Source organism: Phalacrocorax aristotelis, chromosome 6 (assembly GCF_949628215.1).
Source record: "Phalacrocorax aristotelis chromosome 6, bGulAri2.1, whole genome shotgun sequence".
Classification (NCBI taxonomy): domain Eukaryota; kingdom Metazoa; phylum Chordata; class Aves; order Suliformes; family Phalacrocoracidae; genus Phalacrocorax; species Phalacrocorax aristotelis.
In genome coordinates, this window is record NC_134281.1 from 57,493,690 (window position 1) to 57,511,210 (window position 17,521).

The window sequence follows — 17,521 nt, forward strand, 5'->3', positions numbered from 1 at the left end:
GTAATATTGTATTTGTCCAAAAACCTACAGGAGTAAAAGAAGATCCCTGAGGGGATATTATTAACTGCCTGCTACTTATCATTGATGGTTATTCTCTGAGACAACTCTCCTGTTTAATCTTTATGCTCTCGACAATAACCCTTCTCTCTTTTTGATCAAGTGTTTAATTTTCTTGAAAGATTTTCTCTGACTTTAGTTATTATTGAAGGGGATTTTAATTTTACCCCAACTCTTTAATGGCTAAATCTTGCATATCCACTATTTCAAATAGGGGTATTTCAGTTACTCTAAGTAAATAGTTCAAGGATTTGGTCTTGATAGGTAGCTGGAAAATTTCAAATCAAAACAAAATTGAAATCGCAGTTTCTTTTCCACTTCAGAATAGAGTTTTTAGTCTCTCTGAGTGACCTGTCAGTGTATTGGAATAAGAAATGGATACTGCTAGACTGCTATAGAGCATACTCCCATGTCAGCAGAGTTTCATCAGCATGAGTGGCAGCCCTGTATGTGAAATCAGTTAGCTGGTTATTTCATCTGTAGCTGATCAAAGATAAACAAGACAAAAAAGACAAACAAAGGGAAGCGGTGATGTAGAATGTATTCTTACTTTCCTAGTCTCCACAGGCAATATTATTGCTAAATTTCCTCTAATTGTTTATAGTAGAACTTTAAAGCACAACAGGAGAGAAAAATACAGACAAAACCAGTAGAGGTTCAGCAGAGAGCAAAACCCACAAACCTGCTTGCTTTCCCTTCTCACAGGCATCCTCGATCCTTCCCCATTGTCACTGTATCTCCACAGCCCAGTGGAAGTCCAGATCATGGATAAATATCTAATAATAGTTACATTTAGGGCAGCCCACAGAGCCTGGAAAGACTGCAGGCCCGAGAGGTCTTTTGGGGAGGCTTGTTTTGCTTTGGCACACTGGGCACTCCTGTTTCCCATGACCTTGTTGTCCACGATAATTACAGGAGTTTACAACAGTCTCCTATTCCTGAAGCCAATAAATTATTGCACTGGGCCCATGATTTTGCAGCTCTAGCCTGTATTCCCAGTATCAGCTTATTGTCTTTGCTTGTCCGATCTGAACGTGTGTGAGTGGAAGCAGAGAGCCTTGGTCTGCTCCCTCCTGTGCAGCCACCCTCCTTTCCCGGCTCCCAGGTTCAAAATGGGAGCTCGGCACATCTTTCTTACAGCCTGAAGCAAGATGGTCATTTGCTCATCTTCCTCACCCCCCTTTCACAACAACCCATCCTCACAGCTACCCTCCCTGGCAGCACGGACTTGCTCACAGGATGCAATCAGAGAGGTGCCAGGAGCTGTGTAGGACACAGCTGCTCCACGACCAGAATTCAGGTGAGGAGAAGACTCGAGTGAAAGTGAGCAGGGCCAAATGCCTAGTTAGCAAACACTAGAATATGCAGATCTAAATCTATACATCTGAGCCTTACATTTCCCCATCTGTAAAAACAACGTTGAAATACTTCTCTGTTTCTCAAGGAAGCTACTAGAGCTAATAAATTAATTAATGCTTACATAACACCATATTGTCAGAAAAATCTTCTCCCTAAATCAACATGCTTTCAAATATTCCAGCTGATGACAGAAATTAATTTTTCAAACAGGTAAAACACAGACTATAAACGGCGACTAATAACCTCAAGATGATCCCCTTAAGATTAATCTAAAATTGCAAAATCTTTCAGATTGAGTATTTATTTCCCCTGTTGCATTTCTTTTGAGGCAGTTGGACTCAGCAGCCCCATTTGCTTTCTCAGCATCTGATGCCAGAGTACACAAGCAGTATGGGTGGAAAGAACACAGCAAGAGAGAGATGTAATCACCAAAGAAATGGAGCAACAGACTTAAAAAGAGCATGATTCTCACAGCAGGTCACCTGAAGTGGCAGCTGTGCATTTCTGGGCTGGTACCAAGTGTCCACTACCACTTTACAAGAGCCTTGTGGCTTTAGATTTTATCCCTGTTGACTGAAATACATAAATATTTTCTAACAGTACCATTGCTTTTCAGAAAGTACTGGTTCAGCCCTAGCATAGGACAAACTTTCTCCACGACTTTATTGTTCTAATCTCCAAGGCTCAAACAAGAGATGTGTGGAGAATCTTTGTGTGCTGCCCTTCACACTTGCATTCAGATCTTCCCTGCTTAATGAGCCATGGGCTGTTGCTCTGAAACAGAGGACATTAACAGTTCAGAAAAAATAAACCCCTGCAGATTAATCACCTGGCTTCTTCGTGGGCCCAATTCCAGTCAGCAGACAGTCTGAAAGCAGAATATCTCCATACATGCTGCCTGACTGATAAGCATATTAGCTGATCACTATGCCTGGCTTTGACAAGCATATAGCATGAGTCTTATTTTGTTGTTTATTTAAAATGAATACCAGACTTCTCCAGATGTCACTGTATTCACAGAAACTAACTATGCAGCCATTACATGATTGTTTTAGCATCCCCCCCTTCTCTGTGCCAGTGAAATAGTATCTGTTTCATGCTTCTTGATTTTTAAAGTGAATGTTTTATTGCCTTCTGAACAGCACTTAACTGTTAGGTATCACTTCTGAGTCCACCATGCAAAGACAAGGATCTCAATTAATCTTGAGAACTACGCTTTGCTAGAAACTGGCCACTGACTAATGATACTCCTGCTCCTCAGTAAACCGCTAATAGCTTTATTCTTACTTAGCCTGACCACTCAATTTTAGTACAGGAGGGATAGTATGAAAAGGAAACAGGATTAGGTGTTGGCCAAAAGGATGGCAAACCCATCAAAAGCCCTTTGCCAAACCCTGAACATAGCACAGACAGGACACAGTGTTTAATTTTCTGGAAGCACAGAGAAAGCAAACAGCCAAACAACCAGTTGTGCTGTCAGCACAGTTTCCCTCATCCCACAGCAAAGTAAGCTCAGAAAAAGACCAATGGGATATGGCATTAAACAGTTAAACAGACCTGAACTGTTCCAATTTGTGTAATGACAATACCCTCCCATCACCATAACCCACCTCTTCACCTCTGCCCGCCCCAGCTCTCCATGGGTCGGGAGACTTTTTGAACAGAGCGATTCTAGCATAACATGAAGGAAATACAAGCTCTATCTTTTGATCATTTCTTATTCAGCTCCTTTCTCTTTTTGGGTCAAATCTCAGTCCCACTGAACTCCTGATTTAGCCTATTAGCAGGGAATGGTGGACCCCCATCCTCATTTCTTTCCTTCACATATCTACTAGCTTGTTTCCCATGTTTCCATTTTTATAGCCCTTAGAGGCTACAGGAGTGTGCTGCTTTGATTGCCTTTACCTTATCCTTCCTATAGGTCATGCAGGTCAGCAGCATACCTGGAATAAACCGGGACTGTTATTTCAACCGTCAGTCACACTTCAGCTGGAAGGCAGAGTCCCGTTAGCAGGGAGATCGAAGCTCTGCAGAGCAAAGCAGAAGTCAGTAGTGTCTTTGATGGCAATGTGTGCTTCAGCTCCCGCCTGTTAACAGGTATCCATGGGCACCGCTGTTCCCCTGGCTCTGTTTCCCTTTGATCACGTTGTGCTGCTATTGGAGCATTTCAGGAAACAGGGCCCAGAGCAGGGTGTATGTGCCCCTGTGACCACACACAACAGGCTAGATTCTCCACAGATTACAAGCCAAAAAGTGCTGTAGTGTTTTCCTGAGCTGAGGCTTTGGCCCTATATCTTCAACGTGCCTCTGCCACCAAGCAGGACCTCATCGGGCAAGACACTGAGCAGCGTTTGATTAAGACCACTGTGAATGGAGTAAACACAGCACCAGATTCTCCAGAAATGGCCCTTTACAAAGAACCACCTGGATGCTACAAAATGAGCCACGTGTGGAGATCCCATAAATAGAACGGCACTTCAAACTGGACGTCTTTATAGACGTTCAGCCTGTGCTGGGGTCTCAAGCCCTGGATTTGGGGACATTAATTCATCGCTTCTTCAAAGAGGCAAAAACACTGCTGAGAGGGATGCAAACATGTTTGCTTTATGATGACGCATAAAGACTCTACCTGGAGTCTCCCAAACAAGCCTTCCCTCTCCTTTAGTGGCATGCAAACAGCGCACACTACATGCTTTAAATGGGATTCAAGTCACTTTTTTTCATTGCTACTAGAGCAGGTACTGCTGGAGATAAAAGCAACTGTCTCCGAAGAGCAGGTATGACATCTGGTACATAGCACCGAAAATAAATCTTTAACTTCCTCTCATACCTGCCAAACCTGCTCCAAGGAAATAAACCTGGGAAATATTACAAATACACACTTCTCTCTGATTTCAAAAGAAGAACTGACCTATTTTTTCTTTGCCCGTTTTCAAACATTTCCTATGACAAGATCAGTTTGCTAAAACAATAGGCTATGTTTGGAATAACCACAACCATAAAAGAAAATTGCATGCATATGAAAAAGGCAAGTGGCCTGGTGTTTGCACTGGAGGTAATTCACGCTAATACCTCTATTTATAGTGCAGCAGCACCTTAGGGACCCAGTCATGCTCAGCACACCTACTTGGTAAGCACTATACAAACAAGAAATCTGATAGTCTCGCCCCTGTAGTGCACTCATACTTGTGATTTATGGAAACTGGTTGTGTAACACCATATAATTTGGGAGTGGTCCTTTGTTAAATTATTTTCTCTGGTCATATTTGTGTAGTAAGTATTTTCCATATCCTTTCAATAGCTGACCTGACTTGCAAGAAGACAAGAGATTTGTGTATTGGCACAGATGCCCTACTTAAATCAGGAACAATTAAAGACCCAGTTCCTATTTACAAGCTTGACTAAGGAACCACACACACACAAAAATCAAATTGAAGAAGCCAGGAAATGTTTCTCTGCGCTAGAATTCTGGTCATGTGGGAGGGTCTATGGGGGGGATCAAAAAAGGAAGTGCTTGTGATTCATTATTAGCAATGTAAATAGGACACATTTGGAGGCTGTCACCATCCTGATCGCTCATCTGCTTTTATTAGTCCTCATTCTTTATTCTTATTGTCTTTGGTTTTCTGCGCTTGTCATTAAAGTTAGTTATGTTATAGGCATCTGTTTAGCATATTCTATATGAAAATGCAAATGGAGATGAAAAACAGTAAAATAAATATATGCAGCTTCCATGGCATGTATATATTTGACTGTAGTATGTCAAATACAAAAGAATTGTTTATCACTTCAAAAGTCTGCTTGTTCATTACGTGCATTACTTTTTTACCAGCAGATGGCAGTTTACCATTATTTTAAATAGGTTCTTTTGTTGATATCAGATGTTTTAAAGTTCTAAGTGGTTGGTAAAAAGCCTTGAGCTCATTGCAAGGTAAATTTTTAATACCATTTCCTTCAGCATCATCCCCTCTAGAAAAAGTAATCAGGATTGAGCTATTTGTTTCAGTTTACAACCCCGCTGTTGACCGAGGCTAAACATTATCTGTATAGAGTTACCTGACAGCGAGTTCATCCAGCACCAGTGGGTATTATATCCAGCCTCAACCACTCACTGCTGCTACCAGCCCCGAGGCACACTTTACACTCCCTAATTCCCACTCTGTGCTTGGGGAGTTGCACACAACATTATTAACACCAGTAGCAAGGGCAACATGAAGGATGTGACTGTACAAAAGGGCTACTGGTTTATTTACTGCAGTGTGGCTTGGACACTGCCTGAATTTTAGGTAACAAAGTGTTAAAACTACCATCTGGGCAGTGTAGCGGAGGAGGACCAAGGTCGCAGGGAGTCAGTGCCAGGGGATGCAGCCAGCAGGGTGCTTTCAGAAATCCTGCTGTTAGCCAAGGCCATCCTTTAACCCAGTCAGAGGCGCAGCTACAAGACCATCTCCCTGGCCTAACACAGGGCTGAGAATGAGAGCTCTCCTCATGAAAAAACTCCAGCAGGGAGCACAAGCAAAATGAAGGGATGGGCCTATCGGTTCAATGCTGCTTTAACGCCTGGGCACAGATTTACCCAGGGCATCACCTGACTTGCGCAGCCCTCACAGGCACAGCAGTGTCATCCGCATCCTAAAACCAGGCACCGGGGAGAGACTCTTGCACCAGAAGCCTCCATCTCCACTGACCCTGTGGTGACACTGCTCAGTCTGCGTGAGCCAATCTTCCCTTCCGGCCCCAACAACCCCCTCCTTTGTGTCAATACCAGCATTCAGGCCCACCCGATGAGGCAACGCGGTAGCTCGCCATTGGATTTGTTCCCTCATCCAACTCCGCCACCCGCCACAGCACACAAATGCTCCTTTTGGCAGCATCAGCCGCAGAGATTTTTGCTGGATTAAAGCAACCACGTGACCCCCAGCTTCTCGCAGGAGCAGCACCAAAACGGCAACAAAGAGCAGAACCCCTCTCACCTTACACCACAGGCACGCCAGCTCGGCCTTGCACTATGTGATGGTATTTCGGGCACGCATCCATTTTCTGCCAACTCTCCGGCCACTGAGCACGATGGTGGGTTGAAATAGACTGTACAGAGAGCGGGAAGGTGGAAAGGGCTTCCCTCACCTGCCCACAGGCTGGGGACAGACAGACTGGTTTTGTGGCTGGGCTGAGATTTTGTTCATTTGGTTTTTTGTTTTGCTTACATGGCAAATTGCCCTCTCCCTAGGGCTGCACAAGTCCTTTCAAGTCCTACAACATTTGAATTTGTGTTCCTTGTATTCTCACACTAAAGTGGCAAAGAAGAGATCCAGAGATCATTTTGCATCTGTTAAAGAACGAACAAAGCTAACCGTTCCAAAACAAAGAGTACTGACACACACCACTCTAACCTATCTTGGGAATGCAGCGTTTTCTTTTACAAGCAGTCCCAGGTAGCCTCTTTTTAATGATCTGCAGAGAGACTGAGAAATTCACCGGTGGTATTCAATTAGAAGCTGAAAACAACAGAGAGAGCAGATGTGTTATACAAATGGGCAAAGAGAGATGAAAAACACGGGAAAGAGAAAGGAAATGTGACAACATTTGGGAAAAACAGGAGAGCATTACAGTGTGGGGAAAAAGACACATGCATACACGGTATCAGGTGCAGACTGACCAGGGGAGATCACAAATCCACCAAGGGGAACGCTGCAGATGTAAGGCGGAAAGACTGACTAACAGGTCCTTTCTCTTTAATGCTGAAGATTCCTGAAGATGTGGGATGCTGTGTACCCATCCTGGTGAAGTCCTTGGGGCACAGCTGTGCTTATAAAATAATACTGATATAGTTCAACAGCCTTTTGTTGGAACAAATAGCAAATGGAAGTATTTATGAATCACATAATGGCTTTGTAGCCTTTGATAGCTCTCAAACAATCATATAGCCAGAAAATGCATGCTGATCAACCCCCCTTCCTCGTGTGAGCAACAGCATAAGCAAAGCAGATGTCCAGGTGAACCTGCCACCATCCTACCACCTTTTGTTGCCATCTGAGAAGCACTTTAAATAACATTCAAAGTAGGTTTAACATCAGTTATTACTGTTTGATTATTGCATTCCTAAGATAATGGATTTCAAAATTGTATTTTCCAGTTGAAGATTAAAGAGCTACTTCTAGGCTTCCTACCTTCTTTAATAAAGCAAGATTCAATCTAGTCTCAAAAGTTGAACATTAATATAGAGGAGATTTGCTGTCATCTTAGTAAGTGTTAGCAGCAATCATTTAGTATTCCCATTACTTTCCCACCCAAACCTCACCTACTCATGTCAAGAAGCAAACTGGATCTCTTATAACCACACACCACCTTTCATCCTGCAGACGCTCAGGGACACCTACCCACTGTTGGACCCCAGCTTTTCTGCTCTGCTTCACAGAGTGAAAGCAGGTTTGTGCCTCAGGGCAGAAAGAGGGCAGCTTTTCACGCCTGCCATGCACAGGTACACCCCCCACCCCCACCCCGACCTTCTGAGCAGCCCGCTCCCCCTCCAGGGAGGTCGCTGTGAGCAGGGGAGAACGCTGCTGGCTCACCGCACAGCCGATGTGCAAAGAGCATCGAGGCGCATCTGATGCTGTGGTATATACTCGGCATTGGAAAGCAACGCACATTCCTTCAGAGTGCAAGGCAAGAAGGGATCCTTTAAATTGGCAGATCATGCACATCAGCAAGCAGCTGAAGTCCATTTAGCTAGCCCTGCATTTCTTGTATACACAGTCACCTCCATACTGCAGGCACAGAGCCTATGACTACAGCACACGTCCCCAGAAACGGGAGGAAAGAAGAAGGAAGAGGCAAGACATATCTCTTGGCAAGGTGCAGAGCCGGGCCCTCTTGATCTCAGCTTGCAGAGCCAAGAACAGATTAGCTCCTGGCCCTGCTGCTGGAGAAAACAGAGGGAAAATCCCACATCCTGATGAGAATCCGGAGCAAAACTATGCCCCGTGGATTTTGTCTGAGATCCAGCATTGCCTAAATCGGGTTGAATTGTTACACAATACAGGACGGAGAATCTCTTAATTTCCCCAGAATCTGTCCCAGAAGCTGAGCATTCTTAGCCACTTCATAATATTGTGCACTGAGTCATATCAAAAGTTAAATCAGCAGCAGGACTCGGCCTAGGTTTGCCACTCTATGAATGTGCACTGCCCTGGGAGAAGAGTTGCAATCCGAGCCTAAAAGCCAGGGTGTGCATTTCCTCCCCCCGGCCTTTCCCTGGCTTTATGCCAAAAGCAGAGCAGCAACCAGGTGACTTATCTGCTGTCAGCACCTCCTATTTTTCTAAGTTTCTTATCAGGGCCCAGAGAAGCCATGATGGTGAAGAACTACATTATCTCAGTTCGCACCAGATTTTCCACCTCCCTCTGTGACTTTCCATGCCAAAATCTTTGCCAGTGATATGTAAAGCAGGAGATGAGGGCTCAAAATCTGCAATTTTGCCTAGAATATGCAATAAATGTCTAATTAGAAACTCAAACTTATGAGCTATGTTCCTCTACTATAATTTGTTCTGCCCCACAGCACCACTACAGTGTCACTGAGAAGACAAGAAGGGTTGAGGTGAAGTCTCTTAAGGGAGAAGCACAGCAGAGTACCATGTGGGGAGCACAAGCAGACTGGAGGCTGACAGTACTTGGCTCTACAGAGACGCCAGCCTGCCGGACAGGGACAGAGGAGCCCACGGACAGGAGAGCTTCAAGACATTAAATACCTGGTGGCTGAGAGCTGGTGCAGCTGCAACAACCAAGAAGGGCTTGTCTTCATCTGCTGAGCAGGGCTGTGGGCTCCTTCCCGGTGGAGGCGGACGTGGGTGGGTCACGTGCAGCTGTGTCCCTGGAGTCCAGCTTCCTGCAGCGTGCTCTGCAGAGGGCAGCAGCTCAGTCAGCGCAGGAACTGAAGCCAGTGAAAAAAAACCCGCCTGTCTCTCAACACGTCTTACTGTGAGGATGTCCCTGAGCAACATCTCTGCCTTTGCCTGTTGGTTTCTGGGTAGAGCCAAGTCCTAGAAATGAGCGTCTTGAACCTGGCACCACAAAATGGAGCTTCCAAATAACTGGATGCTTAAAAAAATTGCACTACACTGTATAAAGTTGGGAATTAAATTTACAGCAGGAATTAAGGATTTGACTGTGTGTGTAAAGTAGGCCACGTCCCATCAGAAGCCAGCCTATGATTAAAACCGGGAACAAAACAAGGCCTGAGCACCTACCGAATGGAGAATACACTCAATTGAAGCAAACACCTGCAAAAAAAAGAACCATTAGAGTCAAATCCCCTTTTATCTCCTAGCAGTATGGAAAAACCTGAAGGCCAGACTTAGGCAGAACTCTTGGTTTTGTGGCAAGTTTTCTCTGACTAAGAACTAGTGTTTTTAGTCCAGCATCTGAGATCTTTGGACAAGCTGCATACTGCCACGTACTCTGCAGTTCTTCTACTTGGCTGGGGCGTGGGACAAACACAAGACTAATTCTTCAGCCAGGACTCATCTACTGTGCTAAATATGATGAATTGAAAATACACTCATTAGGTCAGTGGGTCCCATAAATTACAAGTGTTGCAAGGGTTATTAACAAAAGAAATTGCAGGATATACTGAGTTTCGTTTACAGCTGGTATACTGCAAGGAAGGATCCTTGCCCAGGAGTGAATTCTGCTCAATGAAACTCAAAAGTTTAAGTAAATGCAAATAGCCTACACTGAAAATGTGAAAAATAAACAAAACACCATTTAATTTAATTTGAGCGCCCAAGCAAGTCATTCGCAAGTCTGTTTAATGTTTAGGAAGAAAAAGCCTTAGTTCAGTCTCTACAAATGGTTTTAGTTACTTCTGTGACTTTCCCTCTCTTGAGGATAATCTACTCCTAATAAGGACAATTGCTTAGATTTATTACCCCACTGAGGTCTTGTTAAAGATCTAACAAAAATCCTGTTTAAATGAAAAGGACAATAGAATCTTTAAAGTCAGTGTAGTGTTTAATTAAAACCTGAAACAGAATCCATGTCTTTATGCATAAGAAAAGCAAAAACACATTTCAAAGCTGTTAAACTACATGTAATTGGCATAAACTAACCATTGAGCTAAAGTAAAAGGCTATCGTATGGAAATTGGACTCTATTAATAAATAACAAACCTGATACATGTGCATAGCACCATATTTTTACATGCATTTTTTAATTTGCCTAATTTGCTAAGCATATCTTAGAGCAAACATGAGACACGCTAGCTGTTAAGTTGAAGAAATCCAAAAGGGACAAAAAAAGACTGATTGAAATCAATGCATTAACATGCACCGGCATTTAAAAACATTTCATAACGTTCCCAAAGAGAGCATGTAAACTGCAACAGTCTCAGTGCAAAACTGCTGTAATCTGTGTTCCCATGTAGTCATTATTCACACATGGGAGTGTACAGTTCCTACAGTCATTTTTCATGCATGAATAGTTTAAAACCCCAAATCACTGACATAAATACACAAGGGGGACTTCCCTTCCCAAAGTTAACATCTTATGAACTCTGAAAGGGAATGTGAAGATAGATACCAGTCCACGTGCTGACACAGCTCTCCTGTAGGAAAGGGTCTGTGAGCAGCCCCCCTACAACCGTAGGTACACCCAAGACTTCCCCAGGCTGAGAGTCACCACCGGCCACTTGGCCCGCAGCTGCAGAGCCAAATGCAGCAAGGTCAGGACGGCACAGAGCAGAGCAGAGTCTTACCACTTCTCCCTTCCCCCCACCAGCACACAACTGGGACTGCACGTGTAGGGAAGGAGGTCAGCCCAACAGCTGCTTTGGGCATGCAGTTTCCTTTTCAGGAGATATATTCTGAGACCAAAAAAAAAAAAAAAAAAAAAATCCCATAACCTATTTCTGCATTAAAGAAAAGCCGCTCTTCCTTCTCTGCTTTTCCACATGATAAAAGATGATCAGCTGGCAAGCACACAGATGGGTTTTGCGCAGCGAGGAAACACACATGAAGACAGCTCTATGCAGCAGCAGTGAGTGTAATGCAGCAGCTGGAAAAGGAGGTGACAAAATGGTGGCCCTGCCCTCCTGGCTGGCTCAGTTTGCACCCGATCGGTGAGAGTGACAAAGCAAAGGGGTCATCGGGGAACTCCAGCTCGAGGTGGGTCACACGACTCCCTCGTCTGGAAAAATCCTGAGAGGATGGTATGTTAACCTTCCCTCTGCAGCACGTCAGTCCCCTGCTTAATGATTGAATCCATTTTCTTTAAAACATTTCAAGCCCTCAGTAAGTGGCCATCTTGCTACTTAGGCTTTTCCCCACTTAAAATTAGAGCTTGTGCCAGTGGTAAAGTCAGCACCTTTGCTTTTAAATTGTGTTTTTGTACAAGAGACCCCAGCACTACGCCCGACTTTGGCAGCAGTTGCTGAACACATCAGATGGGCTAAAAGCCACCTCAGGTGAACAAGCCACCAGCATTCACTGATTCCCAGCTCACCTCTCACAAACTTCTGCAACTGAATTGTTGGGATGTCATCTTTTTCAGTATTTAGGGCCACTTAAGTCCAGAAAAACCTGCCTAAGGCCAGCTGTGTGCCCAGCCAGCAGGTCCCTCAGAGGCCAGGGAGGCAGTGGTGGCAGCCCAGGGTCCCCTTGCCACCGAGAGCTCTGCTGTCCTGCACTGCAGTGATGTGAGAGGTCTTTGGAGAAATACAAACGGTAACATAACCATGGTTCGGTTACAACATAAGCTTTGCAATACCTCAAACACACCTCGCACCCCGTGCGACTAACACTAAAGTGGAGAGAGCAGTAACTGGCGGGGCCACGGGCTAATTTAACCCCGCAGCGGGAGGGCGGCACACAGCCCGCCCCGGGCAGCGGGGAAAATGGCTGCCGCCCCGCCCCGGGGCCGGGCCCGCCCGTCTCCATAGCGACGGCCGGGCGAGAGCGGGAGGGCCCCGCGGCAGCGCAGCGGCCTCCGCCAGGGCCGCACCGGCCCCGGGGACGGGACAGGGACAGGGACAGGGCCGGGGGAGGCCGCGCCGCCGGCCCGGCCAGAGCGGCGGGTAACGAGCCGCGAAACACACCCCTCCCGGGCCCGGAGCCCGAGCGCAGCGAGCGGGGTTTGTGTGCGGGGAGGGAACGGCGCCGCCTCGCCGTGATCGATGACGGCTCGTTTCGGCGCAGGGTTTTTGCAAGGCAGATGGGCGATACCTCGGTGTGCCCCAGGCCGGCGATTGTCAGCGTAATTATGAAGGGGAAATGCCCAATATGAGGCCAGTGTGAAAGCCATATTAAAACACTTAGCGTGCGGTGCATCCTGGGGGTTGTATTCCTCAGTGACCTTTTTAAATAAATATGTTCTGAAATCTCTTGTCAGAGTCTGTGGAAAGGCACAGATGTTTACAGATGTTAGCCAGCACTTGAAATCATATTACCCATTCCACTTGGTGGCAAAGAGCTCATTTCCCATTCCATCCGCACAGTGACTGGAAATGTAAATTTAATGCTGCTCCTTTTTCAGCTCTTTCGCTAGAGACACAAAACCCAGCACAGTTTCAAGGCAGTGTGGAAGGCTGTGAAGCTGGGGTGAAATCCTGGAGCATCCCAAGCACTTTCAACCTCCTCTAAAGCTAACAAGCCAAACTACATCTTGGTTAGTTGTTGCTAAGCTACAAATATACAATTGAAAAGACATTAATAGCTGCCAACGGCAATTCTAAGCAGGATTTAGGATCTCTGTTTTATTAATGTTATGTAGTTCACTTGTCATATACATGAAATAAAGGCCATTTTCCAATTTAAGGATGAGCAAAATGTAAGTGAAAGATAACATTTTAGTCCGCCTTGTTCTTTGCTGCATGCACTTTTTTCTAGCAAGAACAGCATTGCCAAAAGACATGAGACAAGCTTCTCAAAAGCTGGGTATGGCATGTGGAGATTACTCACACATTTGTTTTAACTAATTTCACACAACAACCCTACAGAACAACTGCGTGGCACAGGGCAGAAGCGGAGCTCAGCAGCCAGCAGAATCAAAAAGCTTTTCTGCCAGAACATGCTGAAACACAGAATTACACTCTCAGTGAGTGCTTTCATTACTGGTTAGGTTCCTGTATCTTCAACAAGCACATGCCAGTCATACCAACTTCCAAAAACATCTGGCCAGTCAGCACAACCCTGTCTAGCAGTAGAAAACCTGGCATCTGCATGAAGTTTGTCCATAGGAAAGACAGGCCAAAATACAGGCGATGAAGATGAAGAATGTCCCTGACTGAACATGTCTACATTGCTGCAGCAGCCTCAGTGCCTTGTGTAAGCAACAAATGATTTCTAAAGCTCGGCCTCTGAAGGAAGCGATATTTTGTCTGGTACTTTTTCCTCCTGTTCTTTTTTAGTTACAAGATGAATTGAATTAAAAGTGTTAGGCCAGATGCCCCACTCCCACATTAAAAGTTATGGGATGGACTTTCTGATAAACACACGTCTACAAGAGGCTTCCGTAGTAACCTTACCCTCCTGGGGGAATGGATTGTTGTCCTTGTCCCGGGGCAAGCTGCTCTGGGGAGGCTGACGCTGGACGCGTGGCTGCTCTGTGTGCCTTCCCCGATCCAGAGCCCTCTGAATCTCCTTGCAGGCCTGTATCATGATCTTTCCATCTCTGACACCAGCTCTACCTATGGCTGCAGGCACAGGTTTTTCAGTGAATACTTATGCAGCTACAGCACCTGACACTGTCTCAGCCTAGCACTTCCAGAATATGTAGTGGGTATGGAGGAATACCGATAAAGTACTTTACTTCCTTCTGTACATCATCCCATCCCAGGAAAGGAAAAGAAGCACTTTCTCACAGGGCTTCAAGTAATCAAAAGGTGTGGCCTACAATTAACTGGGGCCACAAATATAAATGTTTTGATAATTACCTCAATGGATAGGTAAATATTTCAGTGCTAACACCTGAAACCTTGAAATTGGATGACACGTTTTAAAATCAGCCTCAGAGTGACAAACAACTGAAAGGAGAATATATAGCTACTTTGGAAAGCGTTAATGCAGATTAAATCCAGTCAGTAGCAGAAGTTAGAGTTACTTATAAACTCTTCTGGTCCTCAAATCTGCCCAGACACTTTGCTTCTGAGTGCATTCCAGCAGACCCCAGTAGAGCTCATACATACCTGAGTGAGCAGGAGTTCACTCAAGTGAGAGAATAGGCCCGTCCCACATCTGTTACAGCTCACCCACTTGCAGGACCAGCAGCCAAATTATCTCTGTAAAGCTAAAACCAACCAACCAAAACCAGAAGGCGGCAAGGTTTAAGTGTAGTTAGCTCTTTTTGACCCTATCCCCAGGGACTCTGAATTAGCAATTGCCTTTAGGTAGAAGCTTTTCCTTCTGATAAGTGCACCCAGAGAATCCAGATTTCTAAGAGTAGGTATTATTAAAATGGCATGACAGAGTTATTCTTTAAATCATGAGAATTCTGATCTGTTGGAGAGCTAGATTAAATAGAAAAGCTTGAAAATTAATCTCCCTGTTGTGTCACTGCAGGGTAAATCTTTCCAGTCTTAATTCCAATCTGAAACTTTCCAAATGGCTCACAGAGCACCAGACACCGCTCAGCCTGCTCTAGGAGGGAACTCTCCTTTCTCCTGTCACTTCTAAAGTTTGGTTCTGTCCCGCAAGCAAAATCCCAGCTCCCCCATGACACCACCTACCAGATCTTGGCTCGCTGCATTTCCCTTCTCTACCCAACTCAGGAGTGCCAGATGTCCCCACCCCTGGGCACTGCTCAATTCATCTCAGAGGAGGAGACACCAGCCTCTTCCGCCAGTAACCCAGAATGCAGGAGGCAATCCGGTGCCCTCCTGCAGCTGCCTTCGTGTCCTGCGAAAGTCCCAGCAACAGGGTATAATAGGCAGTGCTTCTGCAGTGAAGTAAATGTTCATCGCAGACACAAGCAGGGAAAATGCAGGACAGCAGTTAACATGAGGAACAACTGAAGAGGGACTTGGGTTTTTCTTTGAGACTATCCTTTTTGTTTAAACAGACTGCAGAAAAGTAAAGCTTTCTTGAGCAGGGTTGTTTTTAGAAAGCAGGAGGTATTTTCTTGGCTCAAAATTCAAAGGGACACTCAACTGCACTAAATATAAACATCCTTTTAGCATTTTATTAGGAAAGCTTCTTCTACTGTCACTAGGAGTAGTCCCATCCTACTGTCACCTTTCCCCCAGTTGCTTACTAGTGCTGCATTTCATACGCATGTACATGCAGGTACACCCATCTACTAAAACAAAATGCAGCAAAGCCTCTACCCAACTTCGAATCTGCTTAAACTGCCAGTGAAGCCACATGGTATGCTGGGAACTACCTAAAAGTATTCTCAAGAAAGTACAATTAAATAAAACACAAAACTAGAAAAAAAATTACAGCAGGTTCTGTAAGAGTGTTCAGACAAGGACTTGAAGTAATACCTCACCTCTTTTCAGGTTACCATTTATTTTGGGCTACATTTAAATACTGAAGAATCCTGCCAGGAAGAATGTTTACGTTGTTATTCCAGTGTTTCTCTGGGCACCATGACAGTCATTCGCCAGCAGAACTTCTGCAGAGGTAGGCTCTGGTGATAGAATGCATTTAAAAATGATGGCCAGATGGTGGCACAGTAAACGCCCTTCTTTTGAAGGGCTGTACGTGTCTATTAGAAATATTCCTTGTTCCATATGCATATCGCAGCGGATGAGATGCATACACTCCTCATGCAGAACCACCACCTCCCAAAACACATGTCAGCAGAGTATTTACTACCAAATCCAGAAGGAGTTTGTGATTCTAACATTGTCCCCATTAATGAGAAAAATGTCACTATACAAAAGCTCTTTTTTTTTCCCTTCCTTCTTATCAAATCCTTCAACCAGCTGATAACTAGCTTTTATAGATTGGAGAGTCAGATAGAATTCTGAATCTATTATTTCACTAAAACCCCAGGGGTCAACTTATCACCTGAAAACCATTTTACATGGACAATTTGACTTTCATGCGGAGTGTCAGAACATACCCTAGATGGAAATCTAAAATAAATTATATGGAATACTGCCTTCTTTGTGCTGAAATTTATCGGTCCCACACTACAATAATTTTGAAAATTGTATCCCTTAAGCTACAGAGCTGAGATATTATTAACTGCTCGACTGAAAAGGCAGTTCTGATTGGCTGCTATAAAGTCCACGGACAGAGACTAATTTGTATTGAACCACATCCTTATCCGAGGCTGTTTTCCACCACTCCAAGATGCCAACTTTATTTTCTCCCAGAGCACACCGCCCATGTTATTACTATCAGTCTCAGTATGCACTGTCGTTTCGGTAAATCTGTCCCAGAAGCTAAGAATGCGCCTAAGCTTCTGCTAACATGGTTGCTGAGACAATCACACCCCAGAGAGGAAGAGGGAGAGACATCCACTTGGACCTCTTATCTTCCTAATACAGGTTATTTTCCTCACCGAGCAAGCCTCCAGTCTCTGAAACGCATCGCGGTGACATATCGCAAGATAAGCAGATCTATGTCATTGCCCACACTTCCTTAATCTCTTCTACTGCCATCCTTTTGAAATGAAATCATTTGATAACATGTTGATGCTTTGGTGAGTGCTCCTTTTACGCCTCTCAGTACAATTTTTAGAAACTACCCAACTGACCTCAGAGCCTAAAATCTTTATAATTGAGGAGATACTGAAAACATTAATGATCCAGCTGCTGGGTGACTATTCTTTGAGTAGAAATCCCTGGCTGGGCAGAAAAACCTCCTCTAGGCATAACATGTAAGACACAAGAATGGGGCCCTGGGATAGGTTACTGGGTGCAGGAAACAAACAAGTCTGGACTACAACAGCTGAAATATTAGACCACAACCAGAAAAAGAAAATCAGAATCCTAGTAATTAACTCTACTGGCTCACTTTCATTCCGAGAAAATAACCACCTTTATAAACCAAAAGAAATTGCTGAAAAGGAAGTTCTGACCTGTGTATCCAAGTTTCTAGGCAGCACTAATTTAACTTTACTAAACAGTATCAAGCCTCTCTCTTCAAGAGGCTTCAGGCTAACAA

The 17,521-nt window shown here is 44.6% G+C and overlaps 1 protein-coding gene across 2 annotated transcripts in view; it reads right to left on the bottom strand.

The window, feature by feature from the left end:
• ZNF644 (zinc finger protein 644) overlaps window positions 1-9,251 on the bottom strand; it is a 78,215-nt gene extending 68,964 nt beyond the window's left edge. Inside the window, exon 1 of one of the 2 annotated variants that reach the window (XM_075098090.1) lies at window positions 9,164-9,251. The gene's annotated coding sequence lies outside the window, so the exon portion shown is untranslated. The remainder of the gene's footprint in view (window positions 1-9,163) is intronic. The other variant, XM_075098101.1, reaches the window with a different exon arrangement.
• Between the last annotated feature and the right edge of the window lie 8,270 nt (window positions 9,252-17,521).